This window comes from Capricornis sumatraensis, chromosome 1, assembly GCF_032405125.1.
Source record: "Capricornis sumatraensis isolate serow.1 chromosome 1, serow.2, whole genome shotgun sequence".
Classification (NCBI taxonomy): Eukaryota; Metazoa; Chordata; class Mammalia; order Artiodactyla; family Bovidae; genus Capricornis; species Capricornis sumatraensis.
The window spans coordinates 140,041,389-140,054,950 of NC_091069.1; positions in this window are offsets into that span (position 1 = coordinate 140,041,389).

Here is a 13,562-nt window from a genome sequence, read left to right on the forward strand (position 1 = left end):
TGGTAGTGGGGGGTGTTGAGTCACTTCAGTTATGTCAGACTCTTTGCAACCCCAGGCTCCTCTGTCCTTGGGATTCTCTAGGCAAGAATACTGAAGTGGGTTGCCATTTCCTGCTCCAGGGGAATCTTCCCAACCCAGGGATGGAAGCTGTGTCTCTTACATCTCCTCCATTGACATTGTTAACATTTCACATGTTAACAAGTTAATGCTCAAAATCCCTCAAGCTAGACTTCAACAGTATGTAAACTGAGAACTTCCAGATATACAAGCTAGATTTAGAAAAGGCAAAGGAACCAGAGATCAAATTGCCAACATCCATTGGATCATAGAAAAAGCAAAAAATAAAAATAAAATAAATACTTCTGCTCAATTCACTATGCTAAAGCCTTTGGCAACAAACTGTGGACAATTCTTCAAGAGATGGGAATATCAGATCATCTTACCTGCCTCTTGAGAAACCTGTATGCATGGCAAAAACAACAGTTAGAAACGGACATGGAACAATGGACTGGTTCCAAACTGGGAAAGGAATACATCAAGGTTGTATCTTGTCACCTTGCTTATTTAACTTATATGCAGAGTACATCATGCAAAATGCCAGGCTGGATGAAGCATAAGCTGGAATAAGGATTGCCAGGAGAAATACCAATAACCTCAGATATGCAGATGGAACCACCCTTATGGCAGAAAGCAAAGTGGAACTAAAGAGCCTCTTGATGAGAGTAAAAGAGGAGAGTGAAAAAGCTGGCTTAAAACTCAACATTCAGAAAACTAAGATCGTGGTATCTGGTCCCATCATTTTGTGCCAAATAGATTGGGTAACAATGGGAGCCATGAGAGACTTGATTTTCTTGGGCTCCAAAATCACTGGTGAGAGTGATTGCATCCATGAAACAAAAGACACTTGCTCCTTGGAAGAAAAGTTATGAAAAATCTAGACAGATTATTAAAAACAGAGACAATACTTTGATGACAAAGGTCTATGTAGTCAAAACTATGGTTTTTCCAGTAGTTATATCTGGATGCCTTGTGAGAGTTGGACCATAACAAAGCTGAGCACCAAACAATTAATGCTTTCAAACTGTGGTGTTGGAGAAGACTCTTGAGAGTCCCTTGGACTGCAAGGGGATCAAACCAGTCAATCCTAAAGGAGATCAGTCCTGAATATTCACTGGAAGGATGGATGCTGAAGCTCCAGTATTTTGGCCACCTGATGCAAAGAGCTGACTCATTGGAAAAAATCTTGATTCTGGGAAAGACTGAAGGCAAGAAGAGAACAAGAAGACGGCGGATAAAATGTTTGGATGGCACCACTGACTCAGTGGATATGTGTTTGAGCAAACTCTTCAGATGGTGAAGGACAGGGAAGCCTGGTGTGCTGCAGTCCATGGGGTCTGAACAATAAATTGTTTAAATCTGTTCTGTAAATAATCACCATACAATTCTGTAAAGTAAACCGATATACTCAATTGTTAAATAAGCTATATTGTAATAAATAACATTGGGTTGAATTCTGAGCAAGTTTGATTTCTTACATACCTCAAACAGGGCATAAATGCTGCATGTTACACAGTTATTTCATGTTTTTTTTCTTTTAATTGAATTATGAATTATTAAGTAAATTTAAACTATATGTATCACAAACCTAATATAATTTTGCCCATAAGTTATATGAAAACATACTTCACTGAATTGGTGCTATGGAACAAATTATAGGGAAATAATATTCATAAAATTCATGTTTCAGTGAAACTAACTAACCTTTTGAAGGGCTACTGTGCAGCCCAGTATATTCTCCAGCCCCACCTCATTTCTCTGCACACATTTACAGTCAAACTCCTCAAAAGAGATTACTTCAGTGCTTTCTTCTCTTTCTTTGCTCAGCTAATTCCCTTCAGACTTTAACTCCTACTCCTTTACTGATTGTGTTTTTGTTAAGATCACCAATGCCTTCCACACTGTGAAACCCACTTCTCTATTTTTCATATTATTTACTGATTGGCAGTTAGGACCTAGTTGATTACTCTGCCCCTCCATGATAACTCAACATTGATTGACTCTGTTTTAGCCTAAGTGGCCACTCCTGGGTGGTGGTGCTTAGTCATTCAAATGTGTACAACTCTTTGTGGCCCCATGGACTGTAGCTTGCCAGTCTCTTCTGTCCATGGAATTTTCCAGGCAAGAATACTGGAGTGGGTTGCCATTCCTTACTCTAGGTGATCTTCTCAACCCAGAGATCAAACCTATGGCTCCTGCAGCTCTTGTGTCTTCTGCAGCGGCAGGTGGATTCTTTACAACTAGTGCCACCTAGAAAGCCCAACAGGCACTTTATTCCTTCTCATCTTACTGATTGGTGACAGTGAAGCATCCAGTATCTGCCCATAAACCCCTTTCTCCTTGCAATTTCTTGATGATCTCTTCAAGTCTCATAGCTTTAAGTTTATTTATATCTCTGGCTCAGATCTTTCCTTTGTTGCCTACTTAGCATGTCCATGTAGATAGCTATCAGACATCTCAGTCTTAATCAATCCTAAAATTTTCTCCTAATTCACATCCTCACGACCAATTTCCACCTACCGGGGGTCTTCCCAGGTGGCTCAGTGGTAAAAATCTGTCTGCCAATACAGGAGACCCAGGTTCGATCCCTGGATCGGGAAGATCCCATGGAGAAGGAAATGACAACCCACCCCAGTATTCTTGCCTGGGAAATCCCATGGACAGAGGAGTCTAATGGGCTACTGTCCATGTGATCACAAAAGAGTCAGACATGACTGAGCAACTAAGCAACAACATCAGCCACTCCAACTATCTAGTTGCTTGTGTCACAAAAACCTCTCTTTCGTACCCCACACGCTACCCATTAAGAATCTTGTTGGCTTTACATGAAAATATTTCAGGTTTTAAAAATTATATGTTAACAATCTACAGAACTGCTACTGTGATCCAAAGTACCACCATGTCTTTCTTGGGGTTACTGCGAAAGCCAGAAGATGCCTTCAAGGTTTGCTCCCCTAAATCAACTTGCATCACAGCAACCAGGGTGATCTTTCAGACACATAAGTAAGGGTAGGTCATTTCCCTTCGGAAAGCATCCCATCTTGTGTCATTTAACACTGCAAGCCTCAGTTCTTACTTCCACAATTTCTATTATAATTTGCTGCATCTATTATCATATAACATACTATATAATTTACTTATTTCCTTCCTATATTGCCTATCTCCAAAATAGTAACTAAGCCCTATGAGTACTGTTTTTTTTTTTTCAGACTAATCCTGTCCTATGATCACATCTATGACAGTTTTTGTTGGATGAATTAATTAATATAAATCATTAAAAAACATACAAGCACCATCTATCCATGTCCAGCAGGGGTTGCAGTCCAACAAGGAAGACATTCTTGACATGTTCCCATTGAACCTTAGATGGTAGATATAAATATTTAGAATAATGAGTGGATAACTCTAAGTGCTATGTGTTTGTTATGGGTATTACTATTCTCTATCAGTAATATCATCATAATCATTATCATAACTATTATTAAATATGAGTACATATTAAATGAGTCATTTTCTGTATCACAATAACCCTGAAAGAAAGTAGTATTGGGTATTATCATTTTGTTGATGAACAAGCTGAAACTTAGGGAATTTCAATAACTGCTGAAGGAAACATCTAGTCTGATGCAAAGTTAATATGAAAATTTAGATCTCCTTGCCTCTAGCACTTGCACTTTATCATTATACTATAATTGATTTCCATTGTTTTGCTTCAAAAACAGTTTAATATACTAATAAAATATGGTACACTTTGTATACTCAGTGCAGAGTCTGAATTTGCATTAGTTTGTAGAAAAAATATTCTACTGTAAAACTGTAAAAGTTGTACCCTGACAGTAAAATTTAATCCACCAAAATTCTTAAATTATACCCTGTCTAATGGAATATTAGTAGGCTGTCTATAATGATATTTAGACAAATAAAAATTGGATACAAATATGTCAGTCTCATTAGAAAATCTCAAGGGCGATTTGATTCAATTAATATTAAACATGAGTTAAAATAGGATAGGAAATGTAGTTTGCTGAGGAACTCAGATTGTTTATGTACTATTTATTCCATTCACAAGTATTTATTGAATACCTGAAATACTTCAGTTGCATTCTAAATTTTGGAAGCAAGAGGACAACATTGAAGAGTTCCCATCTCAGGGGAGGGTCAGAAATGAAAAGGATTGAAAAGAAGAGATGATTACATTGCATTTTGATACAGGCTATGATTAAAGTATGAATGCAATGCAATGAGATAATAGATTGCCGTCTCAGAAAGGGTGACCAGGAGCTGAGCATTAAAAATAAAAAAAAGAAAAAAAAGAAAAAAGTAAGCAGATGAAAGGGAATAACTCTTTTTTGAAATAATATGAAACTATTTGTTACATAAATACATTATATAATGTTTGTAAAATATGAGACTGTATTGAAAATATGCTCATCCTCAGAAGGGCAGACCAGAAGCTGAACTTCTGCAAATGTTTCTCTGATTTTAATAATCGCAAAAGGGATGGGGGCACCCTAGTTAGTCATCACACCGTTTTATCTCACATGAACATCTACTACATTTTACTCTGTGGTATAGTTGTATGATACTTCCTACTTTCTTCAATAGAGTATAAGTTTGTTGAGGACAGATACCTGTTTCTTTTTTTTTTTTTATCTTTTTTCTAACTCCACTGTACTTATCAGAGTGTTTTAAACATAGAAGGAAGTAAAACATTAGTGAATTCATAAATTAATGAAATAAACTTTGTTATTCAATGATAAAAAATAAAGGTATAATCAGGGTTTTGGGCATTAATTTAATTAAAATTTACAGAAGAGTTATGTATTCAGCAAGTCTCACAAGGAGATATAACAATGTCACATACTTGTGTTTTTAAAGTATTATTTATGTCACAGTAAGACCATGGTCAGGCGGATCTTTCTGAATGAATTCCTCTGATTTCAGAAAATCTTTTTTGTAGCACCATTTAGCCACTGACTGACAGAAAGGTAAACATTTTCTCTGCTTTTCAGCTTTCCTTATTTGAAAAAGAGATAGTATTTGAAGATAAGGATAAAAAGGTTATTAGAATATTTTATGAAAGATTTTCAGTGCCTCTTTAGTAATATGTTTATATATCGCTTCTGTCAGCTAAATATTTAAATAACAGGATTTGTTTTTCAACTTTGTAGTTATAGTACACACATTAATAAAACTTGAAAGTATGTTGTGGGTTGAATTGATTTTTTTAAGTTGCCATATTGTCCTGAGAGGAGAAGATCTACAATTCAAGGAGTAAGTGTCAAATCCTGGGGACAGGTGCCATAAAACAGAAACCAGCATCATCCTAGAAACTGTTTGGCAAACCTGCATATGGAGAAATGGAATATGACATGTAAGGGAACATTTTAGATAATCCGTTTTAGCAACTTACGTTTTCAATATTATAGTTTGAGATAACCTTACCATACGGCTTCCCACGTGTCCGAGGGGTAAAGAATCCTCCTGTCAATGCAAGAGACATAGGCGATGTGTTTGATCCCTGGGCTGGGAAGACATTCTGGGGGAGGAAAGGCAACCCACTCAGTATTCTTGCCTGGGAAGTCCCATGGACAGAGGAGCCTGGTGGGCTCCATACAGTTCATGGGGCTGAAGAGTCTCACATGACTGAGGACACATGCGGCAGCAACCTTACCCTAATGTTAGTTCTGTGGTAAGTTACTTGATTTTAGATTCCATTCAATATTTCCATTCTGCTAAGCTTAATAACTAATTTGCTTTTAATGTGACTTTAAAATATGGTCCCATTGTTCAGAATCATAAAGTTTTGCCCCCTAGGCGTTGGATTCTGTAGTTCTGAACCCTACATAAAGAATGATAAAGCAGTGGTTACCCTTCACTTCATTCATCTTGTTTATTCAAGATTGCAATCAATCTACACCACAAGTTGTGGCTAAAAAGAATTGCTTAAACATTTATATTTTGCAAACCTTCTCACAGAATTTTTATTACCTCCATGCCCCAGTGTTGTGACTAAGCAAATGACATTCAGTAATACATCACAGTCTGTTGTGCTGAATCAAAAACATTCCTGATTCAGGGGTTCCAAGGCTTTTACATATTTGTTTGTATTTAAAGGTATGGGTTGAATGTATCTGTTTCATTATGTCTATGAGATTCTGTTCAACATTAAAGTCTAGTTAGTAATTTTACATGGGCCAATGTATTTTATAAGGCAGCAGTTCTTATTTGTTTTTAATTAAGGCAAGTCAAAAACTTTGTTATCTTAGGTCTTTCTGTGCCAGTTGTTATATGAAAGAATATAAAACAAAATGAAAGATGACGATTTAACTGTATATAAATTTAGCAAATATAGGTAACTATTTTGACTTACAACTGGTGTTCTTGTGCTTTTTACAATGCTATTTAAATTTTTATTGTCTATTATTTGAGTATGTATCTTCATGATTCTAAACAAATAATTGAAAAATTCAGTCTTACATGGCAGAGTGCCAGTTTATGTACAACACCGTCAAATCTAGTGATTCTCCCTTTAAAATAGTCGTTGTGCTTGGTGTTTGTGTTTACGTGTGTGTGTGTGTGTGTGCACACGCACATATAGTACTACATCTTGATTTTTCCTTTAAACAGATTCATGACCTCGTCCAAGTCACTTAGTCATTTAATCTACATAGGCATCAGTTGTCTTATTCATCAAGCAGGAAGGTTAGAAACTGACTGCTCAAATCTTCTATAACTTTTTAATAAATAATAAATTCTATAATTGCATTATTCTATCAGTCTATGTTGATTCTCATGGGTTCTTTTTTTGTTTGTTTTTAGGGATAAACTAGTCTTCAGCATTTCACTTTATAGTTTTTCATGAGGGCTATTAAATGAAGACCTTTTAAGTATTAAAAATATAAGGGTCTGGATGAAAATTTCTTTACTAAAAAACTAGCTCATCACAGTTAAATATTTCATAGAGGTTTAGAAAGTGTTCCTTTTATTATGTCAAAGTGCACTTATATGAATTATCAATGTCAAGAGAGGCATCATGGCTATTCACACAAGTTTGGCAATAATTACTTTGAATGAGGTTTCCTTATGTATTACATAGTTTTAAGTTAAAGAATAAAGCTAAAGAATATTTGGAAGCATGACCCTAAAACCTGATTGTAAAAAGTCTTTATCAGATACAATACAATCTTACAAATATGATTTTTTTTCCTAAAACTAATTCTATTAATTTATATTAAAGTGAATGTATAAAACATACTATCAGTTCTTAAATTTTAATATGTCCATGAGAATATTATGGGCCCAAGAAAATTTAGACATTAATCCAGATATTTCATTTTCCAGATAGTGGAAAAATGAAGGAAAAATGATAGAAGTAGATTTCCATGGTCTCTCAGCTAAATGGTAGTACAGTTGATACTAGACATTCTTGTCCCAGTTCAGTGATCTTGCTAGCATACCAGACTGCTTCACTTTCAATGCAAATTGGTTCCAGTGGATTAATTTTAAATGAGTACTTGCCTTACAGATGGCAAGTAAAAGGCCTGGGATGTCAGAATAAGGTTAGGAAATAGGTAAACAGAACAAGACTGAAAAGTTTTTTTTTTTTTTTTTTTTTTTCCCATCAAAATAAATGAGCTGCTTGCCTGGTTCCTGTGAGAAGATCTAAAGGATTAAACTTTCTATTCCAATGAAACCAAAAACATCAAATAAAGAAAAACCTATCAACCAAAGAAAGGTTTACTCTTGGTGTATTTGGACTGCATTATGTAGGGGACTGTTAAAAGCATCTAGAGTAAAATTTTTTAATGTCATGTATAATCACAACCTAATTTACTTGTCTCAGAAATACAATTCAATAAATGGAGTAAATACATCACCATGCTTACTTGCTGGAACTCAGGAAAAATTACTTTATTTGATTTTATCTGTTATAACCTTGCATATAAATACACACAAGTACACAAATGTGAGTTTTAATCTCAAATTAAATTATAGAAATTCATGTTGAACAATAGATTTAAGCCTGCTGTTCAGATTAACAATTTAGAACATAAATTGAAAATGCAAAATAAATAATAAATAAAAGAGTATAGAATAATGCTATAATAAATAAAATATAGGTCAAATGACTAATTTTACTATATCATTTTGAAGTACACTTGATATTAGGCGCGCTGAAATTTTATATCAGGAAAGCATAAAACCTCAGACTATAGATTCATTGGTACCTTTATATAAGCAAATCATAATTTTATCTGAATATGTTCAATTTGTTAATTGCACTTTAGGAATTTTTTAGAGTGTTGTGCAATAGTAAATAATTAATTGAAACATCATGCCTGGAAAAAAGTGTGAAGAGTATGAATTTCAAATTCATATAGAGCTGGATTAGAATTCAGGTATATTTCTTTTTTTTTTCAGGTTTTTTTTTTTTTTTTTTTTACTTTACTGTATTGGTTTTGCCATACATTGACATGAATCCGCCACAGGTGTTCATGAGTTCCGAATCCTGAACCCCCCTTCCACCTCTCTCCCCATATGATCTCTCTGGGTATATTTCTTAAACAAATTTCCTAATAACCTTAATTCCTGCTTAAATATCATTAACTGGAATAGTGCTGAAAATTAGATGACAGATAAAAAGATAGGCTAATTTAGATTTTTTTTTTTTTTTAATAAACTCTAGACTCTCAACATTTTGTCTGGCTATAAATCTTAACTTATAAAGACTGCTGCTGCTGCTAAGTCGCTTCAGTCGTGTCCGACTCTGTGCGACCCCCGAGACGGGGCAGCCCACCAGGCTCCCCTGTCCCTGGGATTCTGCAAGCAAGAACACTGGAGTGCCATTTCCTTCTCCAATGCATGAAAGTGAAAAGTGAAAGGGAAGTCGCTCCGTCGTGTCCGACTCTGTGTGACTCATGAACGGCAGCCTACCAGGCTCCTCCGTCCATGGGATTTTCCAGGCAAGAGCACTGGAGTGGGGTGCCACTAGACAGTAGATAATTAAATATTCCATTGAATATTGAAGTCTAGCATTCTTAAGAGTAAATATTTGCACATTTTTATACATTTAAAGTGGGGCTTCCCTGGTGGCTCAGGTGGTAAAGAATCTGCCTGAAATGCAAGAGATCTGAGTTCAATCCCTGGGTCAGGAAAATCCCTGAAGAAGGGAATGGCAATCCACTCCAATATTCTTGCTTGGAAGATTCCATGGACAGAGGAGCCTGGCGGGCTGCTGTCCATGGAGTCACAAATAGTCGGACATAACAGAGTGACTTTCACTTATGTAAAGAAAAACAGATTGTGGTCCTTTAATTTACATTTTCTTTGTATAATGTATTCAACATAAAATGAACACTTAAAAATGAGACAATTAAAAAGTTCATGTTGTTTCATTTGGAGAATTGTGACTGCTTCTATATTTTAAGAAATTTTTAAAATTGTCAGAATTTATGGAGATCCAATGTGCAAAAATGAAATCACACAATACTCAAATTACTTATGATTGCACCAATACTTATCTCAGGAAAAGGACATATTTCAAAGATGTTTAATAATCATCTGTAATCTGCATTTTTATAACTCCATTGAAAATATTCCCTGTTTATTCTAACCAGAAGTCAGAGTTCTGTCGCTGAAGACCCATCACATTTTCTTGTACATTTTCTGCATACCTCAATTACTCCCTTGTAAAATAGGGATACCAGTCCCATCATATAGTCCCCTCCAGTCCATAAGCTCATTGTCTTTTTCCTTTTGAAAAATCTGAGTCCCTAGCACAGCAACTTTCACGGTGCTTGCTCTTAATAATCTTTTTGGATAGCAAATGAATGAATTGCCAGTTTTCTGTTTGCTATTCTGTGGACAATGCTGGTGTCTTTAAAATGATATTTTATTTAAATTACTACCCAATAATGTTATTCTAGATATCTTTAAATCCATTTTGTATTTAGGAACACATTAACAGTGGTCAATAATTTAGCTATTAATGTGAAGTGTCATTTCACCAGGGATCCATCCTGTGAAATGGATGATATGGAAGCATTTATTTAAAAGAGTTTAAAAGTACTTATGTGCAGTCCAAAGCACTCAATTTCTAAGCTAAATGCTTCACTAGTTCACTCTGCTGCAAGTCTAGATGACTTTGGCTTTAAATTAGAGAGCAATGCTTCCTTACATTCTAACTTGAAATATCTACATTACACAACACTTTCTCATGTGATTTTCTGGCTCAAATAACACTTTTCCTAGCATGTAGCTGTTTTAAAAGGTCTCAGAGTATTATTTTGTTTGATTCGTAGGACAGCACCAGTATTTTTTATCGGGATTTTTAAAGTCCATTTTACAGATTAAATATCCAAGAATTTCAGCTTTTTTGCCAAAGATTTCAACTGCTAGGTGAGTGGCAGTGTGAGAATTGGCAGGCAAGACTAACAGTATCATGTCAAGTGCTTTTGCCCTGCTATGCTCTTTTCTTTAACATGATATAAAAATGTCATTACTAGAACAACAGCAGCAATAATGGATATTTAAAGACAAGGTAGAAAGAGAACAATTTGGATTAAAGAAAGCTTACTGATATCCACAAAACCTATAACATCACTTGCCTTTTTATTCTGCTTTTGTTCATTTGTTTTTGTTTTCATCTTGCATGTTTCATTTGTTGCATGTTTTCCAATGTATTCAACATGAACCAGTGTTGTTTAAGGCAATTTAAAAAAAGAGAGAGACAAATAGTTGTACCAAGCTATCAGTCTGTTCTTTGAAAGATCTTTTAAAAAATTCTCTTTCTTTAAGCCTCTGTAGATATTCTTCCCTGATTCATCCCAAGAAATAATCCACAGACAAAATGTCAGGGGCAGTTCCAGTTTCAGAAGTTGTCTTGTTGCAGAAGATGTGATGTACTGCCCATTGTTCTATTTTTTAAACGGTGACTATTTTGGGAAAGTAATAACAGTTTTATCAAAACTTTGCCTAAAAGTTATGAGGGTATAATTTTATGAAAAGGAAGAATCACACTTATATACACAAACAAACATGCAGACTTAAACACACAGACACACACTCACATTTTGGCTAGAAGAGTCATTTGTAAACAAATGAATTTCCTAACCAAAATAGTATTTTACAGTTTAAAGTGTCCAGTGTTTCACAGGTTGTAAAACTGTCAGTATTTTAAAAAAAACAAAAAAAAACAAACAAAAAAAACATCCAGTTAACCTTCACGTCTTTGGGCTTCCCTGATAGTTCAGTTGGTAAAGAACGCGCCTGCAATTCAGGAGACTCCTGCTCGATTCTTGACTCAGGAAGATCTGCTGAAGAAGGGACAGGCTACCCACTCCATTATTCTTGGCTTCCCTTGTGGCTCAGCTGGTAAAGAACCTGCCTGCAATGTGAGAGACCTGGGTTTGATCCATGGGTTGGAAAGCTCCCTGAGAGAAGTAAAAGGCTATCCACTCCATATGTTTCACAGGTTGCAAAACTGCCAGTATTTAAAAAACAAAACAAAATGTAAAGTTAACCTTTACTTCTTTATTATAAAATGAATTCATTAGTATATATAAATAGGTCATTAAAGACATAAATTATTTCATTTAACTTTTTCTTGTGTACTTTTTTCCTAATATGCAGTGATGAAATAAATATATGTAATAAAAATAATATTTCTTTTTAAAATAATTCCACAGTCCTTTTAACCCCTTTAACATGAATTTCATATATTAATATTATTTTTGTGTGTTTTCCTTTAGTATATTTAAAGTACTTAAATTAGTATGATTTTAGCTGTTATATTCTATTTTTAGTTCAGTTCAGTTCAGTCAAGTCGCTCAGTCATGTCTGACTCTTTGCGACCCCATGAATCACAGCTTGCCAGACCTCCCTGTCCATAACCACCTCCCGGAGTTTACTCAAATTCATGTCCATCAAGTTGGTGATGCCATCCAGCCATCTCATCTTCTGTCATCTCTTTCTCCTCCTGCCCCCAATCCCTCCCAGCAGCAGGGTCTTAAGTGATAGTAAATATATACTATGAAAAATGATTATATATGAATCAAAATAATGTAAAACATATTTATTTTTTTGTCTTCACTTACCTGAAATTTTCTTTAATGTACAACCTTAAAAGTATAGGAGGTGTATGAAGGAATTTTATTTAAAATATACTGATCTCAAATGATAGAACAATACTGTAATATATGAAAGGAAATAGTCACAGCTTCTCCACAGACTGAATACTTTGAAAGTTTGATTATTAATCTTTCATCCATTTCACTATAATATTACCAGTAGAAACAGCCATAAACATTAAAACTGAAAATGACAATATTTCATATGGTAAAAAATGTTATATGTAGTTGGTAATATTATACCTTAATAAAAGGAAAGTTTATTAAATGTAAATGAGTATACAAATTAAACCAAGCTTGCAGTTGCAATTTTTCAAAATACAGGAAAAATAATTAACACTTTTAGTAGCCAGAGTCCCACTGAGAAAATAAATATCAAACTGAGAGAGTGCTGAGTGAATGAAGGAGTTAATGATCAAAGGACTGAAAAAAATACAAAATCATTGAAGGCAAAAAAAAACAATGTTTGAAATGAAAACCAGATATGAATCAAAGTGTCTATTGGTGTCAAAAGACTGGCATTAAATTATTCACTACATCAAAATGATAGTACCAAAATTCTTTACACAAAATAAAGATTCACATTCAATTTCCTTACTAAAAATTCACCCAATAATGTTTACTAATTTAACAAACGTTTATCAAGCACCTAGTATAAACCAATCTGACGTGCTTAAACATTGGATACAAGCATCATTGTTCTTGCATTTAGGGAACTTAGAGTTGAGTAGGGAATATTAGTTATTAAATAAGTATTGGCATATATAAACATATGCTATAAACATATGCTCTTGCCTGGAAAATCCCATGGGCGGAGGAGCCTGGTAGGCTGCAGTCCATACGGTCGCTGAGGGTCGGACACGACTGAGCGATGTCACTTTCCCTTTTCACTTTCATGCATTGGAGAAGGAAATGGCAACCCGCTCCAGTGTTCTTGCCTGGAGAATCCCGGGGAAGAGGGAGTCTGGTGGGCTGCCGTCTATGGGGTCGCAAAGAGTCGGACACGACTGAACCGACTTAGCAGACTTAGCAGCAGTAGCAGCAGAGTTGAGTAGGGAATATTAGTTATTAAATAAGTATTAGCATATATAAACATATACATAGATCATGATATATGCTGCAAAAAACAACGGTGCAATGTAAGTTATTTCTTCCTAAGGTGTTTTATTGTCGCAAAGCTGCCTTAGCTTTTGATGGTGACTTGGTTGGTGTAAGCCTTTGCTCATTGCTTGATCCATATTCATAATCAAAACAACTTCCCTGTACTGACAAGCTCTGCTGTTGTCAGCACAGTTGTAGTCTATATTGTATTCTGAATAAGTTAATAAGTTTTAATAAATGCTTTTCCAATATAGTTTCCATGAAAATAATCTA